The sequence below is a fragment of the Stigmatopora argus genome, chromosome 7 (genome assembly GCF_051989625.1).
Source record: "Stigmatopora argus isolate UIUO_Sarg chromosome 7, RoL_Sarg_1.0, whole genome shotgun sequence".
Lineage (NCBI taxonomy): Eukaryota > Metazoa > Chordata > Actinopteri > Syngnathiformes > Syngnathidae > Stigmatopora > Stigmatopora argus.
The window spans coordinates 13,660,219-13,678,758 of NC_135393.1; the positions used below are offsets into that span (position 1 = coordinate 13,660,219).

At 38.2% G+C, this 18,540-nt stretch overlaps 1 long non-coding RNA gene across 1 annotated transcript; it reads left to right on the forward strand.

Moving 5' to 3' along the window:
* The first annotated feature begins 16,567 nt into the window (after nucleotides 1-16,567).
* On the forward strand, nucleotides 16,568-18,231 carry LOC144078115 (uncharacterized). Its single transcript, XR_013301179.1, has 3 exons — nucleotides 16,568-16,726; nucleotides 16,796-16,870; nucleotides 17,897-18,231. It is a non-coding gene; the product is annotated as an uncharacterized LOC144078115 (long non-coding RNA).
* Nucleotides 18,232-18,540: the final 309 nt, after the last annotated feature.

Here is an 18,540-nt window from a genome sequence, read left to right on the forward strand (position 1 = left end):
CCAGAGTTGGCTAGATGGGATATGCTCCAGCACCCCCCACAGCCTTGTGTGGATAAGTCATACAGAAAATGGAGGAATGAGTTATGTCATATATTATATTTTATAAAACATGAAGTTGACACACATGATAAAATTTTGTGGGCCACATAAAATGATTTAGCAGGTCAAATCGGGCCCCCGAGCCGCCAGTTGGGCACCTGTGATCTATCGACCCATACCACACAGCTGGGTGTTGGAATCGGTATCAGCAGCCCAATATTAATAATAATAATCATCATAAGCATAATAATAATAACTGGTGCAAGAAGGGTGTAAAATTCAAACAATACATGAATGAAAAATGACTTTCATTATTATTTCCAATTGCGTCATTTGTAATAACAATTCTACAACGTCCAACTTAATGTCAAAAAGGGAGTTTCTTTAAGAACCAACTCCAACCTACCAGTAATTGTAGACCCGTATCACAGATAGAATGAAGATCTTTAGCTTTCTTTCTCAGAAAATTCAAAAGTACTGATATTAAATGAGCGTTTACACTACTTCAAGCAAGCAGTGGAGGCCCAGACAGGACACAGACATGCAGGCAAACCATGCTAGTAAAGTAACTGAGGTGAGTAAGACGGCAAACATTCCCTTTACTAGAGACACCCTTGTATGTAGGTTACGTCATTATATTGAGTGAATATACAGTAAATGAGCAAACTCTTACTCACAGTACAACAACATCCCTCTCTATACATTATTAATCTGTTTTTTATGGTGTTTGGCCACTGATAAATGGTTTCCCCGCCTGCTGCCTGTAGTTAGGATAGGCTTTAGCACCCCCCGCGAGCCTTGTGAGGATATGCGGTTCATAAAATGAATGAATAATTGTTGATTACACCATGTAACACGTATTTTCTTCTCAGATTCTAAGTGTTATTTCCCAGTTTGCTCCGTCGCATTGACGTGGTTTATCTAATGTTCGATTAAGTTTCCCACACAACATGATGTGGATTCCTACAATGTTCCACGAGTATCATAAATAAAGATCATTATTTAAGTGGATGGACAATAGTACTGCTTTCAGCTCTGTTATTAAGAAGACATGAGTTGGTTTCGGGTGAGACGAGCTATGGACTTGCAGTGTTGCCAAGGGGTTCCTCTTTGTCAGAAAATTAGAGAAGTGAATGTGAGTCCAGGGAGGGTAGGACTTCAATATAGCTCATTTTCGTTTCCCCTATAAGCGGCAGTCACCGTTGGGGCAGATGTCAGCCACGAAAGGTCAGCAGACCGCTCCAAATTGAGCTCAGGCCAGGACAAAATCTCCACTTAACCACTTACGGAGCATCTTATTGCGCAGTGTACAAATGACTGGTGTTCAAAAAAATTCTTGGTTTTTCACAGAATTGAAAATGTGCTGACACTTCATTCATGTTATTTTTTCTGTGTGTAGGGTAAAAATAATAGAGTAATAATATCACATTCCTAATGCAACTACAACCCCATTCAAAATATGAAGTCACCTCTAATAGCGACACTCAAAAGTAAGCACTATTTTCTTTCAGAATAATGAATTGAAATTGAGATTCATCCCAGTGGCGAGTAGACAATTAATCCTTCTCTGAATGCATCATGAGAAGCTGTAAAATTTGATATAAAACGTGCCAGCATCATTTCCCAGCAGGCGATTACCAGTACAATAGAAAAAGCCTACGGCAAATAGGCAGTTTCACAAGATGCCCAATCTCAAGCATGTTCCTGCAGTTTATTCACATTACTAACTAACCCTAAATCCATATACATCAGTACACCATAAAAGCTTGTGTGTATCAATCTGTTATCAGAAATACTATAAAACGTATTAAACCTTTCTTCCAGAAGTGGAATGCAAATATATAAGACTCAAATCAGTATCAATATGCTAAGAGCATTTCAGTCATAACACATACAAAGACAAGCCCCCCAAATGAGTCATTTGATCCCCCAAAAATTCATTTTAATCCCACGGTCATGTTTATTTCTTTTTATCTCACTGTTCTCTTTTAGTTTTCAAATGAAAGCAACCTATATTGCTCACTTCTATTACTGGAAACACCTCTATATGGGAATAGAGTTTTATGTACAACCCTTGTAGTGACATAATCTGCTGTATATATAACTAACCCATTTTGTGGAAATTTTGAGTTTAACAATTTTATTGATAACCTTTGCAACGTTATGAGGTGTACTTGTTCTAAGTAGGGTGAAGGTGGAGTTGTCATTAAGGAGCTCATTACTGTCAACGCATGTCTGAACAGGAAATTTTAAATAGCTGGGAACTGAAGGTGCGATCATTTTTCTACAGTTTGAGTCTCGCAAGAGAAGTTCAGTAATGGGGGATGGAAATCAAATTTCACTTTTAGTCATGTCACTTTCACGAAGCATGTCACATTTTTGGGAGGGATTTTTTCATGTCATTAAAGTAATAATAGTAAAACGATACGATAAATAGTTATTAGTAACATAACATTTTTTTCTGATAACTATAGTCTAAAAAAACTACATAAAATGCTGTGGTCAGAGTGAAAAAAATGTCGCAAAGCTAGCAAAATTATGGAAAAAAATGCTATTTATAGTCAGGAAAATACCGTATATATAGTTATTTAAATTCTAAACTTAAAATGTGTACTTAAAAACAGAATAAAGATACAAAACAATTATAATAGTGTAAACGCAGAGTACCAAAAACATTGTGGCAAGTAGAGGGATGGCTAATCTATGCTGTTTATTAATTGAGTAACTGATAAAATGAACAATTATTACTGTCACATGTGATGACTGACCTCAGTGAAATGTAAACCCCCATCCAACAAGTTAGTCACCGTATCTATCACAACTATTTGAATACATCAACATATTTTATCATAACCATGCTTGGTTCTGTCATATTAAAATGCTTCTAACAAAAATTCCCAACTGGAAAATGAGGTAGAATTCCTATTAGAGCAAAAAGGGAGATACAAACATATTGAAGGGGAAGTGATTGTATTTATCAAATTATGAGCCTGTTCAAGAGAAGGGTAAATATGTTTGTTTTTTCAGGGAGGTGAAAATGTGCTGTTATTCATCAGGTAGTGGTAGAGATGGGTGTAACTGGGAGAGGCTCTATGACAATTTCATAAGCACGCGCGTTGACCACTAATATATGGAGACGCAGAGAAAAACCTTTGAGTCAATCGACCACAGCCGACTCAATTCTGTCTGGCTGTGAAACGGTTAAACTCTTTTGACATCCTGCCCTTGCTGGAGTTTTGGTTCCAAAAATGTGATCACTTATTGAACATCAAGAAACATGAATTTCTTTTGAACTCACTTCACATCTCTTCATCCTTCTTACTTTGCTATTATTACTTATATATTGATTTAAAAATATATATTATTTATTGGTATTAATGATTGATTATTTATTTGTTTGTTGTTGTTATTTGTGCACTTTGTGGTGAAGCTTTAAATCCCATTATACTTGTTTAATGACAATAAAAGCATTCAATTGAATTCATTTAGTTGTGTACAAATCCTTTTTTTGTGCATGAATTTCAATAACTTGGATTGTATGATAAGAAACATTTAAAAAATGCTTGGATGTAAAAAAAATGAACATAAAATGGAACATGGAGGATGTCTGTGGATTTAAAGACCCTGTAAAGTGATTTCAGATTGAGATATACTGTAGCAATAAACTATTGGGGTGGCATATTTATACACTGATGAGTTGCCCTTCCCTGGCTACATAAAAAAGTGTGCTCACATCAGTGCAATTTTGGAGTACACTTAGCTCGCCCTTCCCTTTGGATAGCGTGGCAGCTCCAGAGTGCCACGAGTGTGCGCACACATTAGGATGAGAAGAACAGAAGCACGAATGAAGAGGGGGGAAAGCAGAGGGCGTCTGACTCAACCACCACCGAGAGGTCCGGGCCTCCGCACTGTTGTGTCCACTTTAGAGCACCTCGTTGTTGGCCGCAAGTGGCAGGAGAGGAAATAGGAAGATACGAGGGGCTTATTTCCAGGGTTTGGTCGGATGACATATTTGTTGAAAGTATCTTTCAACTGACATTCTCAAGAAGCTACCACTTGCTTAAAAAAAAAAAAAATTCAGCACGTGTAGGAGTGAAGCGTCACATTTGCATGGTGGTAATAAATACTGTGATTGTAGTGCATCAAAAAATACAGCCTGCTCTCCCTCATTCATGATACACTGAAACAAAGCGAGTCACTAACCTCACATCCTGTACTACACACTACGGGAAATGACCAATTTCCTTCTGCCAATAGTAAGTGTAAAGCATTAATTGCATGTGTGCACATGTGTGTGTGTGTGTGTGTGTGTGTGTGTGTGTGTGTGTGTGTGTGTGTGTTTAGTGGTACAGTGGTATGAGGCCTAAAATTGAGCTCATTTGGAAGTGAGAACAATAATAAAAAGGAAAAATTTTAAGGAACATTTTTTACAAAGTGACAAGCACAAGAAATTGAATGACCAAATAAGGTAATGAATGAACTAAAAAAAAAGCCAGATTCAGTAAAAGACATTCTACTATGGCAAGTTTGTCAGGATCATTAAAAGCTTTCAAATTGGGGAGATAATAAACTCACACCCACTGACGTCTCTGAAGCAGCTCGTCAAAATGTGAGTGTGGGAACGAAGCATTTGTCAATCTAGAAATACATTTTTGTGACGCAGATGCATATATTTGTTCGCAGATAGCGTGCCAGCAAACCCCCCTTTGCCATCACCCCGTTCTGGTACAACATACGCCCATCTGTCCGCTTTTCATCCCTTTTTATTGTACTTATGTGCAAAATAGGAGTTATTATCAGATATTTGATCATCTCCAAAAAGTGCACGTGCTGCCATAGTGTCTTCAACCATTGCTAAACTTGCATCAGCTATGAAGTGGTTATTTCCACAGGCAGTAAAAAACCAAGAGGGAGCGATGACATCATTTTGTCGCTGCACGTGGGGGGCTTTGGGGGGATGAATTAAAAAAAAACTGCCAAAATCTCTCCTAGAAAACCTACAACTCTCATATACCATATTATTCTCTTTGCAGAAATAAAATGAAAGATTTTTTAAAAATATATCTTAATTTTGCCATGCCATTCTATGTGTGTAGACTTACTGTATCTTTAGTTCAAATAGTCAGATTGAATCAATTAATTAGTTGAACACAGCCAAATTTATGTCAGTTAATTTTTTACTCATCCAAATAGATTTATTATGTTTTGGAAGTGTACTTCAAATAGACAAGCCGCTAGATTCATAATTGAGCCATAAATTATTCAACAATTTTGCCAACTGTAATTATCCCTGTAAAGTATAAAGCGACATTCATTTCAATGATGGTGTTGATTTGTATATTGTATTGTGTATTTGATTTTTCTATAACTGTGATATTTACATGATCCACATCCCTAAGTGGCAAAGAAATATACAAAATCTGACCAATGACTACTTTGTGTTCATTTTTCCTTCAGTTTTTATGCAAACTGTCGTTTAACTGTTGCTTTAGAATAGCAAGTGGGTGCTACAACCAATATTATTTTGCCTTTCTTGCAAGTGTGTGTGTTCATGTGCGGGTGTGTGAGCAAGAGAGAAAGAGTGTGTATGTGAGCGTGTGTTTGCATGCATGCGTGCGTTTTGAGTGACTCAACCTGAGTCATTGTTATGCCTCCAGAACACATTGGGGCAATGAAAATTAATTTAGTTGAACATGTTTATGTCGAAAAAACTTTTTTTGTGAGCCATATGAACTTTTGAGGAAGTGCTTCCCACATTTATGCTCTACATCACATGTGTCAAAGTGGCGGCCCGGGGGCCAAATCTGGCCCGCTGCATCATTTTGTGTGGCCCGGGAAAGTAAATCATGAGTGCTGACTTTTTGTTTTAGGATCAAATTAAAATGAAGAGTATAGATGTATATTAAATTTCCTGATTTCCCCCTTTAAATCAATAATTGTATTTTTTTAATCATTTTTTTCTGTGTTTTTAGTTCAACAATCATTTTGCAAAATCTAAAAATATGTTTAAAAAAACCTAAAATAAACATTGTTTTAGATCTATAAAAACTGAATATTCAGGGCTTTTAATCCAGTTCTTTTAATCCATTTCTAAAAAAAAAATCTAAATATTATATCTAAAATGGTCCGGCCCACATGAAATCAAGTTGACGTTAACGCGGCCCGCGAACCAACCCGAGTCTGACACCCCTGCTCTACATCATTATCAGATATCAACAGACGAAATAAAATCTTTATATTACATAATATTCATACTGTAAATAGCCAAAAAAAAATACAATTTGGTGGAAATTGTCAAGTAACTCATGGATGTCTATAAACCAGAATTGGTATTATTCCTTCTATTACTACCTTATACATTCAATATATAGCTCACCTGACTTCAAATTAATTATATCATCAGATTCATAGATAAACATAATATTTAAAGGGGAATAAACTGGAGTTTGGTGATATAAAGTGTGCAGGACGGTTGAAAGTAGAGTCGAAAATAAACAAAAATGTTGCGTATGGCTTTAATATAGTGTTTTAGTGTTAAGATATATTCGTTCATCGTAGGGGCCCACCAGTGATGATCCCCTAGCAACACCCCCAGCCATTTTCTTGACCACTGGATTTAAGGGGCCCGTTGATATTTATCGCCCCCGCAACTGAATAAGGGGTAACTTGATGTCAACAAAAACTTTTGACTGTGTGAACACATCCACTATGCGATGGTTCCTAAATCGTCCACCTGTATTCCAGCGAGGGCCATTCTATGGGGTGTTAATGTTACGTCTGGACGGGAGCACAAATGATGGACTTTGCTCCTTCAGTCTAGTCCATTAAGTTGTCACCATGAAAGCAATTTGGAGCCCGTCTGTGACTCAAGACGCTGCCTCGGAACTAGACGGAAAAGCAGCATCATTTTTTTTGGGTTCGCGTGTTTTCAAACGGCTGTCTGGGCTGGAGCAAAAAGACAGACGGGAGAGTATTATTCCATAGTGTTTCGCAATTTGAGTGTTTACGGGACGTCTATTGCGAAATACTTTAACTACATGCAGTACGTGCCATTCTCGGACGAGAGTCGTTAGATTGGAGAAGAAAACAAAGAAAAGAAGGACAACTTTGAGCCAATGGACTAAAAGACCAAAAAATCACCGTGTGGTGACCTTCAAAGAGAGAGCGTCTGCGACTCAAAAGAGCCCAGTTCAAACTGCCCTGGTGACTCATGGCTTCTTCTCTAAGCTTTACGGGAAATGGAATGTCTTTCCAATTCTTCAGTTTGTTTTTTTTTCTTCAGAATTCCCCCCTCCTCCTCCTCCTCCTCCACCTCCTCCTCCTACTCCTCCTCCTGCTTCTCCACCTTCTTAGGTGGAGCAGAGCAAGGTCAGATGGCGGCTTGATGTTTGTGTCGGTGTGAACTTTGGTTTTCAGGCGTCTCTCCTCAGGACTGCTAGACTAAATGAACTGAATGAAAAAGAAAGGTTGAAAGGACAAGTTGCACATGTGAATATGAAACTTCAATTTGAACTAGACCAATCTTACCTATATACTTAACTTATACAGAGTGTGTGTTGTGGTACTTACTAGAAAAGGTGAATTGATATAAAAAAATAAAAAATACACCTTTTGATGGCAACAGGCTTCCACACATTTAAATTTCAAATTAAGGTGTCATGTTTGACTGGCATTGATAGACATTCAATCTAGTTTGAATGGTTCATCCGATTGCTCTCAGTCAAACTGGATTGGACGTATATCCCTGTGAATGACAGTTATGATCATATATATAAAACATTATAAAACAAAATAAACAAAAATAAAATTCCCTGACCCAAATACACATGAGCCACATTTCATTGAATTTGTCTTTATTTACAGTAAATACAGGTATTTTAATTAATTTTTTGATTTTTTTTATATTATATATATATTTATTGCTATATATAATATACGTAGATATATATATTCATTTTTCCCAGTTTTGCTCCGATGACAACACCATGTTGATAAGCTATCTGTCATTAACTCATTGTTTGCCATTGACGAATAGTAATCCCGTCAATGGCAGTGAATGAGTTAACGATCCCATAAGGTAGAAGGGTCAGTACGGCCACAGTCGCTAATTTGTCTAAAACCGTCCACTTCAGTCCAGACTGGCTTCCTTGGAAACTCTTGCCGTATTTCTCTTTTCCAACCCGTTTTTTTTTTCCAGGCTGCAGAACCTATTTTGGTCCGTTATATACAATGTTGTTCTCAAACTGAGGCGCGAGGCACCGATGAGATCACCTCTCAACGTTTCTGAGCAGCAAGACAAGACAAGAAATTGTGATGAGCGAAGACAGAAAATGATTGGTTTGGGAAATTGACATCCTTTTCCTGGCCTTGCGTTAGCCCGGGGGCAAACCATTGGAAGAGAACCTGTCCCGCTGCCTCGCTGGAATATGGGAAAGATATTTTTCCAATGAAATCATCATTGTTCTCTTGCCAAGTGAAAAGAGGGACATGTGTCTAATAGCAGCTTGGAGCAGGAATGCATCTGAAAAGTGCTCTGATTTGGTCCCGACTGGGTTTGAAGCCACGGAAGAAAACAGCTCATGAGTTTTGGAGGACGGGCACATCTGTGTTTTTTTTTTTGCTGCCATAGCACGTCTGTGTGTGGACATTGGCAGAGATGCTTATCTGATGTGCGAGGGTTGTGTGTGGGTGTGGGTTGTACACTCATCTGTCTCAATCTGTCTTGTAGAGGCTTCAAGAGAGTTTATTGCTGTGCTGTTGTCTGCGGTTCCAGCCAGGTGTGGCCCATGCCAGCCTCAACACCTGCATGAACGCTAGACAACAGCAGACGAACACAGCGTGCACTGTGCTCTTCGGACCCGGCCATAAATAATGCTTCTGTTGAACTGTTGACATTTTTGAGGGAAGTGGTAAATATTTCAGTTTGATCAAGAATTGACACGCACTCCACAATAACTCACGGTGGTCAAAAGTCGCACTTTGGGGGAAGAGTGGTGATGTCATATTTCCAGCCACGGAAGCTGACGAGAACATAGAAACGCTGGCTTGGGAAAAGAGATGAGTTCCGCATGTGCGAGCCAGACTCAAATAGTCTAGTAACCAAAGTTTGACCTTTAAAGATTCACAAATGTGAAAGAAAGACACATTTGATTGTTACAGAGCCGCAACTTATGTTTTTTGGAAATGTAGGTTCATTCATCCATTTTCCATAGCGCTGATCTGCACAAGGGTCGCGGATGCTGGAGCCTATCCCAGTGAACTACAGGCACTCTAAATTGGTGGCTAGCCAATCGCAGGACATAAAGAAACTTGCTACCATTTGTGCGTGAATACTAAAAGCACTGTGGTGTTGGTCCTTGCTAAAATGGAAAAGCAATTAACTTATATAGTGGTACGAACGACACTGTGTTTGGCCTTGTGATGACAACAATTAGCTTTACATACCCACCTAAAAGAAAAATGTCAAAAATGAAACCAAAAGAGTTTCTGCCCATACCTAGTTTCTGAACTTGTTTTCAGCTTGTCCTCGTGTTTTCAGCACTTAACTTCTAACAGATTTTATGTATTCAAAAGAAACCTTTCCAAATCACCTTAAAACATTTAATGTTTTTTTTAATAATACCAAGACTGCAGTGACAGCAATGATTCACCTTTGTATTACATTGTTAGAATGTCATTAAGTAGGTCTGATTGGTTCTAACCAGGAGTGAAATACTGTAGAACTGCCTTGTGACACAGATAAGTACATTTTCAATGGCACCCATCATTCATTTTCTCTGGGCTATAAACCATGCCACATTTACACCATTTAGCACGGAAGGTTTTATTGTCTATGACGCCTTAATACCAATGGAAAATGTATTATGTAGGTGGCATTGCAATGATATCCGTCACAGAATGTTAGGTTCTCATTCAATATTTTTCCGAAATGTAACACAAAAACCACTTAAAAGTGATTTCCTTTTCACTTGTTGAAAAAAAAGTGCTTTTTGTCAGCTTGGATTCATCAGCCACAGTTCTGCCGCTCTCTACCATACATACTACATTCCCAAATATGGAGAATGATTGCATGAAGAGATCTGTGACATCCGAAATTAATTCACAGGTATCAGTCAAAAAATGTTGCTTGGCCCCTTTACTGGTTTTAACCGCTAATTTCTGGTTGGTGGCAACGGTTCAACTTCCTGTCTCCTTTGGCATTTGTGCCACATTTTAGATGAGTGATTAGCACCCCCGCCTATTGCATTGGCATGGTTTGCATTTTTCTGTGTGTATGGGGGGCGTTTGAAATAATTCTCTTTCCCCTCAATCATGCCAAACTCCGATAAGAAGAAAATACCACATTAACTTTTGATTTACTGAAGCATGATTTAGATCTGGTGCTGTCGTGCATTTATTACCTGTACTACCTTTTTTTTTAAATGAATTTAATGACAGTCTGCATGTCATAGAGACAAGTTGCTGATTGTTTTATTGCTTTATTGTGAGTTGACACGAAGCATGTTTCTGTTTGAGTGTTCTGCCACGTGCAGCTGGAGCTCCTTAAAGCGTGTGGGCGTTGGGAGTTTTGCAGTAAAATGAGGTCATCAACGCCGCTGATTTACGTGACACACACCATTACTTACACTCTCGTGCCTACAGCCACGTCTCAACTGACAGCGTGAATAATGCTCGCCCTGGCCAAAACATGACATCCTCCACTTTCTCCTCTGTCATCGGCTACTTTACAAACTTTATCATTACCTATCCAAGTCATGCGCTTTTAGTGGACTCATTTCCACTTTCCGACAAGTGCGACAAGTTAGTGCTTTTGACAATTTGTGGAATTGTGCAACAGGAAGTGGGAAGGAGTGCCATTTGCGTCATGTGACATGCCTCAATTGACAAAAGAAATTAGTGGTGGCTAATCATGGTAACCTGTTTAAGTGTCGCCACGGGAGATGACGGCTCGGTGACTCATTCCAATTGAGATTTTCAGGTTTTCACTTTCACGCCATTGAGATTTGGCGGAAAATTACGGGCAGACAAGTCAGCTCAATCACCCCTTTATTACTTGGCGGTGAATGGTTGTGTTTCAGTGTCCCTGACGGCAATAGACGTCCAACCCATATTGACTGGGAGTGGATTGGCAGCGATCTTTCAGCCACTCCCTGTTCAAATGAGTTAATTGGGTCATTGTTGTCACATAATTACAACATAGCAGACTTCAACAATGAATATTGAACAAAGCCACCCATGCTGGGATGTTCTGCTTTAGAAAAGGGACACTCCCAACGTCCTTGGGATCTCAAATCATACGATATTGCGTCTTTGGACAGTGTTACGATATTACTATTACTTACGCATTTACCACAATCACCTAATACAATATATTTTTTATATATTTTTATCTACTTTGTTGCTGAAAACACTCGATTGAAAACCATTCTATTTAACCAAAGACGATTTTGATCACAGTTTTGCGTCTCGATCAATCCAGATCAGTCTTATTACGAAACCATGTCGACATTCCTTAGACCAGGGGTGTCGGACTCGGGTTGCTTCGCGGGCCGCATTAACGTCAACTCGATTTCATGTGGGCCAGACCATTTTACATATAATATTTTGATATATTTTTTTATAAATGGATTAAAAGAACAGGATTAAAAGCCCTGAATATTCCGTTTTTATAGATCTAAAACAATGTTTATTTCAGCTTTTTTATATATATTTTTAGATTTTACAAAATGATTTTTGAACTAAAAACACAGAAAAAATGGATTAAAAAATTACAATTATTGATTCAAAAGGGGGAAAATCAGGAAATTTAATATACATCTATAACCTTCATTTTAATTTGATCCAGAAACAGAAAGTCTGCACTCATGATTTACTTTCCCGGGCCACACAAAATGATGCGGTGGGACAGAATTGGCCCCCGGGCCGCCACTTTGACACATGTGCCTTAGACAACATATTTGCCAATATGACAAAGTCTGCCATGATTCAAATTGACGCACGCATCGATCCACATTGGTGCATCCTTACTAACTAAATATACGTTAATTCAGTGGCTAACTCATATGATGAAAAGGAACTGATTCTTAGTACAACAGTATTGTTTGCAATGCAGTACGCAGAAGAAGAAGCACCCACCACCAAAGATTAATCAGCCACGGATGGGTGCCCGATCTCATCCCAGATGTGCTTTTGACAGCCGTCCGCACATTTTGCCCCCCCTAGAAGCTCAGAGGCAAGCTGGCAACCTCCAAAGCAAGGTCACCTAGGTCAGTGCTGAATGGGCAAGAGCGAAGAGGGCAGAGTGGAGGAGACACGACGGGGGCGGCGAGGGAGGCGGGGCCACGGGCCGGGGGACGCGGGACAGACGTTACTGTCACCCTCCATCAGGGAGCCCCCCCAGTGACATGGAAACAGGCAAAAACGTCGGAATAATGGGACGAGAGGTTATGGCCAGGAGTCAGCTCTTAACTAGTCAAGCCTCCAGCACCCTTCCGCTCACTCGTACACATGTGCGGTGATGTACTGCATTTTATTTTTCCAAAAGACGACAGCTTCCCACAATCGAAATGTCTGTTAGTATAACGCTCAGCAGTGCATCTTTTTGTATTGTATGCCCAAAAACACTTTAATCAGACCAGCATTTTGTCTTGCAATTGTAATAAAAATGTAGTTTTGCTTGGATCAAATAGTATTGTTCAAAAATATTCATTCAAATATGACCTGCATCTTTGTGTTAAATAAAAAACAGTGTTTGCCCGTTTTTGGTTTTACAGTTTTTAAGACGCAAAAACTGTAAACACCGTGAAAAACGGGGGAATACTCCGGAAATATTTTTGACAGTATTTCCCGTTTTCTGCGTTTTTCATAAAAACAAAAAAGGGGTATATTTGTATTTTTTTACCGTTATACGTCAATGAACTGAGTATTCTTCTCCCCAGTGTACAGTTTATTTAAAATCTTTCATCTCATATCCAAACATGATGTACGTGTGTATATGAACTGTAATTTATTTTCCATTTCAGTGGCCAAATGTCAAAAGGATTGCTTTATTTCTGCGCCATGATTGAAGTGAGAGGCAATTTCAAAAGCAGACATTAAGAGTGCCACGGGTCCCTCCTATATTTAAAATGTGTTCCACCTTGGCCTCAGTGCAAATTACATGCCCAGGTTGGATAATAACTTGCTGTGTGTCCAAGTTGTCAGCACGTTTTGCAAACTGGAACAAACATGTTTTGCTGCTGGGTGCCACACAAACACACGCAAGTAGTCCAATCAGGCTTCTTAACAACACCCATTTCAAGAGACGCTATTTATTCAGAAGGTAATTTTGGATTAATTGGCGTACAATTCGCCTGAAATTATTCTTTCCTTGGCCAGATTTCCACATGAACTTGACTTGGGTTGGTGAATTGCTTTCTTTGTATTTCGACCTGCATTTCATTAACGATGCTAACTCTTGTAGATGTCTCAATAAAGTACACAGTGTGCCATTTACCGCTTAAAAACACTTTAAATAAATATAAAAATCACTGAAGATATTGGTCTTATCTACTCGTATATGAAAAAGCCTGCAGTGAAATTTTCAAAGACTTCTTTACCTCCACCCACAGTTCAGAAATGCCAAAAAATAAAGCTCCATTAATCCATGAGTGGTGGGTAATTACATGTAAAAATGAGTACAGATTTGCTTCTTTAAATATAGCTGGGTACATAATTATATAATTAGGAGTTGGCATCCGCCCGTCATGAGATGAAGGACTCGAGTCTTTACACTTAATGCACAAGTGGCGTAGCAAAATATGAGCAAAGACGCTATGAGAGCAAACATATTATTTACAATTCATGGGAAATAATGTTGCTGCTCCATTTCTGTACTTTAGGCCACTTGAGTGTTAAAGTTCTTGAAAATTTGCTTTTATGTTTCCGCTATTTTCTGCGACATAGTTATGGTTATGATTTATTTAATATTTACAATACTGTAATATAACATGAAGCCCCAAATCAATCCAGAATTAATTCATATTAATCAGCCCTGAGAAACAAATAAGTAAGAAGTAGCGATTATTGTTAGTATTCTTGTCAAGAAGAAATAGGACAAAGCAAGTGAGACCTTGAGCCCTCCCACCCATTAGTCTAAAAAAAATATGTTATTTAGATCATATGTGTAACATAGACTAAATCATTCAATCAAGGCTAACTATTTTAGAAAAATAGAAGAGAGGACATACTCATGTTTTATTCATTATTTTAGAAATTGTTCAATGATGTCAAGTCCAACATATTATGTATTTGAGATTTATTTTTGGCTATTAGAGTAAAAAAAAGGCATATTTCCCCTTGTTGTTGTTGTTTTTAATTTATTTTATTTAGTCTAAATACAAGAAAATTGATATACAACCTCCATGATGAATAATTTAGTTTGTTGATGATTTCAAATGTAAAAGGGTAGATATAAAAACATTTTCAGTTCTTGATTTACCCGGCGTCTAAGTCCACAACCAATCTTTTGCACTCTTCTTTGATAATTTGACCTTCAGACAGACCACTTAATCTCATGACTCATTTACTTGTGTACCGATAAAGCGGCATTGTTAAACGAGCAGTTAGTAGTATGTATTTCACAGAGAGTGACGACCAGACGGTAACAGACACACAAAGAACCAGACTGACAGGTCCTTACACACAGAGAAAACTTCTTCCAAACTTGTGTAAGACAAGGTGTGGCCTAAACACACACGCACACACGTAGCCGTGCAAACACACCCGGATAAATACACCTGAAAAGGCCTAGGCTTGGAATCAGTGTCCCGTCATTAACACGGACTTGACATGTCTCGTTTGTTTACCCCAAAAAACCAAAAAAAAAACGTGTTGGATCCTGTTATTTCATGAGAAGTGACTTTGTCTGCCTGTTTATAGACAGTTTTATAAGTGTCTCTCTTAAATCTGTACTTTCTTTTTCATGTCTCTGGAATAACAACCACTACTGCATCTTGGGGGCACGCATGGAAAATATTACATGTTTAAAACATAAAACAGCTTTACGCCGATGAAGACTCGGTGCCACATGTTTGGGTTGAACCTCCAATGAGATTCAGCTGACTTCAGCGCTCTAGTTTCTGGGGAAACACATAGACACACCCCATTCTCTGAAATCCTCCTCCACGTTTGTGTTTTTCACACTTAATGGGAAAGACAAAAACCACATCTCTGAAATCAGATCAAAGACTGGAATGGGTCGACCTTGCTAGAAATGCTTCGGAGGGACAGGAAATTGAGAAATATCGACTAGCAACTGCTGCTGACCAGAAGTCCTGGGATTCTCATATGCTCTTATCTCACTCTTTTGAACATGTCAACTGTTAATCAGTCATCTATGTCTAATTTTTCACGCCATAAGCTCGTGACTCAGTAGGTAGATTAGACGTACAATACATGGGGAAAGTTATGATTCTTTGCAAAAACTCTGAAGCATGAAAAGACAGTGGACGGAATAATAATATTAATAATAATAAAAATACAGAAGATGATTTCAAACCAATGTTAGGGATTCACACTAAAGTTTTAATGCAGAATTAGGGTTGCAAAGTAGGGTTTAAAATCTAGTGTTTGAAATTCAGGTTCGAGTTTCAAACTTGGAGTTAGGGTCAAAGGTAAGTTTCAATTCAATTTCAAACTAAATTTAAAAAAATAATATTTAAAATGATTTAATTCCACAAATGTATTAAAATACATTGACATACAAAAGAAGCGTGACCGGACGTTTGGTCGCCAGATGTTTGGTCGCCCGGGTGAATATAATTTTTAAAGCTGGTTTCAACAGTAGATATTTAGATATTAAACTCTCTCTCTCTCATGAATATAATTTTGAGAGCTGGTTTCAACAGTAAACTCTCTGTCATGTTGTCAAACGTCCAGCGACCAAACGTCCGGCGACCAAACGTCCGGCGACCAAACGTCCGGCGACCAAACGTCCAAGTACCTAAAAGAAGAATCAAGACATGAATTCATAATATATGCGGCCGTGTGTATTTTGCTCTGGAAATTCATGTCTTCATTTTTTTTACCGCATATCCTCACAGGGGTCACGGGGGTGCCGGAGCTCATCCCAGCCAACCATGAGTACCAAGCAGGGAACACGAGAAATAGCTGGAGAGCCAATCGCAGGGAAGCTCTGGAAACTATATTTATTTATTTAGTTTTATCCAATTCCCATGACCTCACAAAGCTTAACTCTCTGGCTGCCATTGACCACATCAAACGTCCAATCCATTTGATTTCATTGACTCAAGATTAAAAGTCCATATATGTAATATAAATTACTCATTATTTTGAATTGATTTTGGGTCATATAATTACAAATACTGCTTGAGAAACTAAGGCATTGTACTAATTGCATTGTGTTTGTGGCCACTAATCCAGAAGCCAATGGATTACTGGCCGAGGGTGAAAATGTCCAGGTCAGCGTTTTTGGGCCGTCATGAAGCTAAACTAGACCAGTAACCCCGCAGCGGCTTCACATTTGATTGTTTCTGCCAACAACAAACCCGCGGCCTCTGCTGTGAAACAAAATTCGGCTGTGGAAACTACTCAATGTGTAACAAGTAGAACTTTTGGGGGGTTATAATAAGGTTGCATGATGACCACCAGAAAAGAAGCCTGTCAGTGCGATGCCAAGATGGCAGAGGTGGGTTTTGATCTTTTGCAGTTTCTTTGAATAAGGTGTTCTGTTAAGTGAAACATTCAGATTGGACAGGACAGAGTCGGGGAAAATTCAAAGACACAGCAGGAGCGAGAGGAGGAAATTCTACTTAAAGCCTGGAAAGACATGGTGGGTACAAATACACTATCATCATGCCTTCTACTTCTTTAAGTTGATTAATGATGCAGTACTACTCATTTTCCAGACTTAATTGCAGATACCAAGTCCTAATACTTGCTAATGTTATTATTTCTTGCAATTTTGGTGAAAGTGTTTTATTTTGTTCAATTATACTATAAAAGTAGCTACTATTTGGGTGGCCTTTAGAAGTTATGGTAGAGCAAAACTATCTGGAAAAATCTTCAGATGTCGGATTAAATTAGTATTGGTGTTAAAAGTCTTCCCACTATTTTCTTGATAATGCTAGGGAACGGGATTTGCAGTCAAATTTGGATATTTTTTTAGTTATTGAAAACTAGGTTTAATCAAGTTTATGAAATGATCCATTTAATAATCCAAGTACTTTACAAAGATGGGGAATTTAAAAAGAAAACGTGATTCCAATGACTAATACTGTTTTAAAACTCTTCTCCTCACTTTGTTAGCAACACTTATTGGCCCATACCATATATTTTGATGTGGAGATTAACAATAACATGGTAAATAATAGATGATTAGTTTTATAATAGGTTGTTTATCATATATCATATGTTTTACAGGCACACTCAATTTACCCTGTCATACCCTTACCTTCCCTGCACCTCTCCATGTTAGTTCATTTTTTTCTTTCTCACTGGGTATTTCCCCCCATTTAATGGGTCATGTTGATTTTTTTTAAACATATGTATTGCCGGGCAATAAGAAAATCAAAAATCAAAGGTGAGAACATAGCTTGTGGAAACTACAGAGAAAAAATTGGTGAGTCATATGAAAAACAAAGCATAGTGGAGGCGCTGATCTCCTTTGTTCTCATAGCTTCAGGTTTACTACAGTAAATACACTTATTTTTCTAACTGGATTAGGATCTCAAGCATGATTGATCTCTCTTGTTTTCATTTTGCCAACTTCTTTCACGGTTGAGAGAAGAGCTCATTTTGACAAAGTGTGACAAAAATAGCAATCATTTCATGGCATTGTCCATGCTGCTCGTTGCAGTCTGGTGTTCTACAGCAGCAGACTTTTTCTGAAGACCAAAGACCAGCAGGGCCAGCCCAGTCTTTTCTTTCCAGAGAAAGGCAATCATCCCGCAGGAGGAGAGTATTTCTACCAAGATAGAACAACCCAGATATTATTATTATTCATTCAACTTTCATACCGCTTATCCTCGGAAAGATTGCAAGGCTTACTGCAGCCAAAATTATTATCATCTGCAATTTAGGGTGTCCCCCACCTGGTGTCTGTATTTAGCTAGGATAGGCTCCAGCACCCCATCAGACAAGGAGAAGAAATGTTGAAGATATATAAATGAATGCACTGCATTTTTGACTGTACTGTTATCGCCCTCTGCTGGGAAATATGAAATCTGTTTATTATATCATTTTCTAGATACATAAACATACTATTTCTATATTGTGCAGAAGATGGGTTTTTGACCATCTTTAGTATTAAAAGTGATTTTATTCACCTTAGTCATATCATGTTATTTGTGTCATTTAAATCATGACAAGTTGTCACATTAATGCAAACATAAAAAAGCGAGTCGTTTAAAAATGGACTCATAACACCATACAGACTTTCTTTACTTGGTTAAAATAATACGATAATTACACATATAAAATACAAGTGACTTTCCACTATAC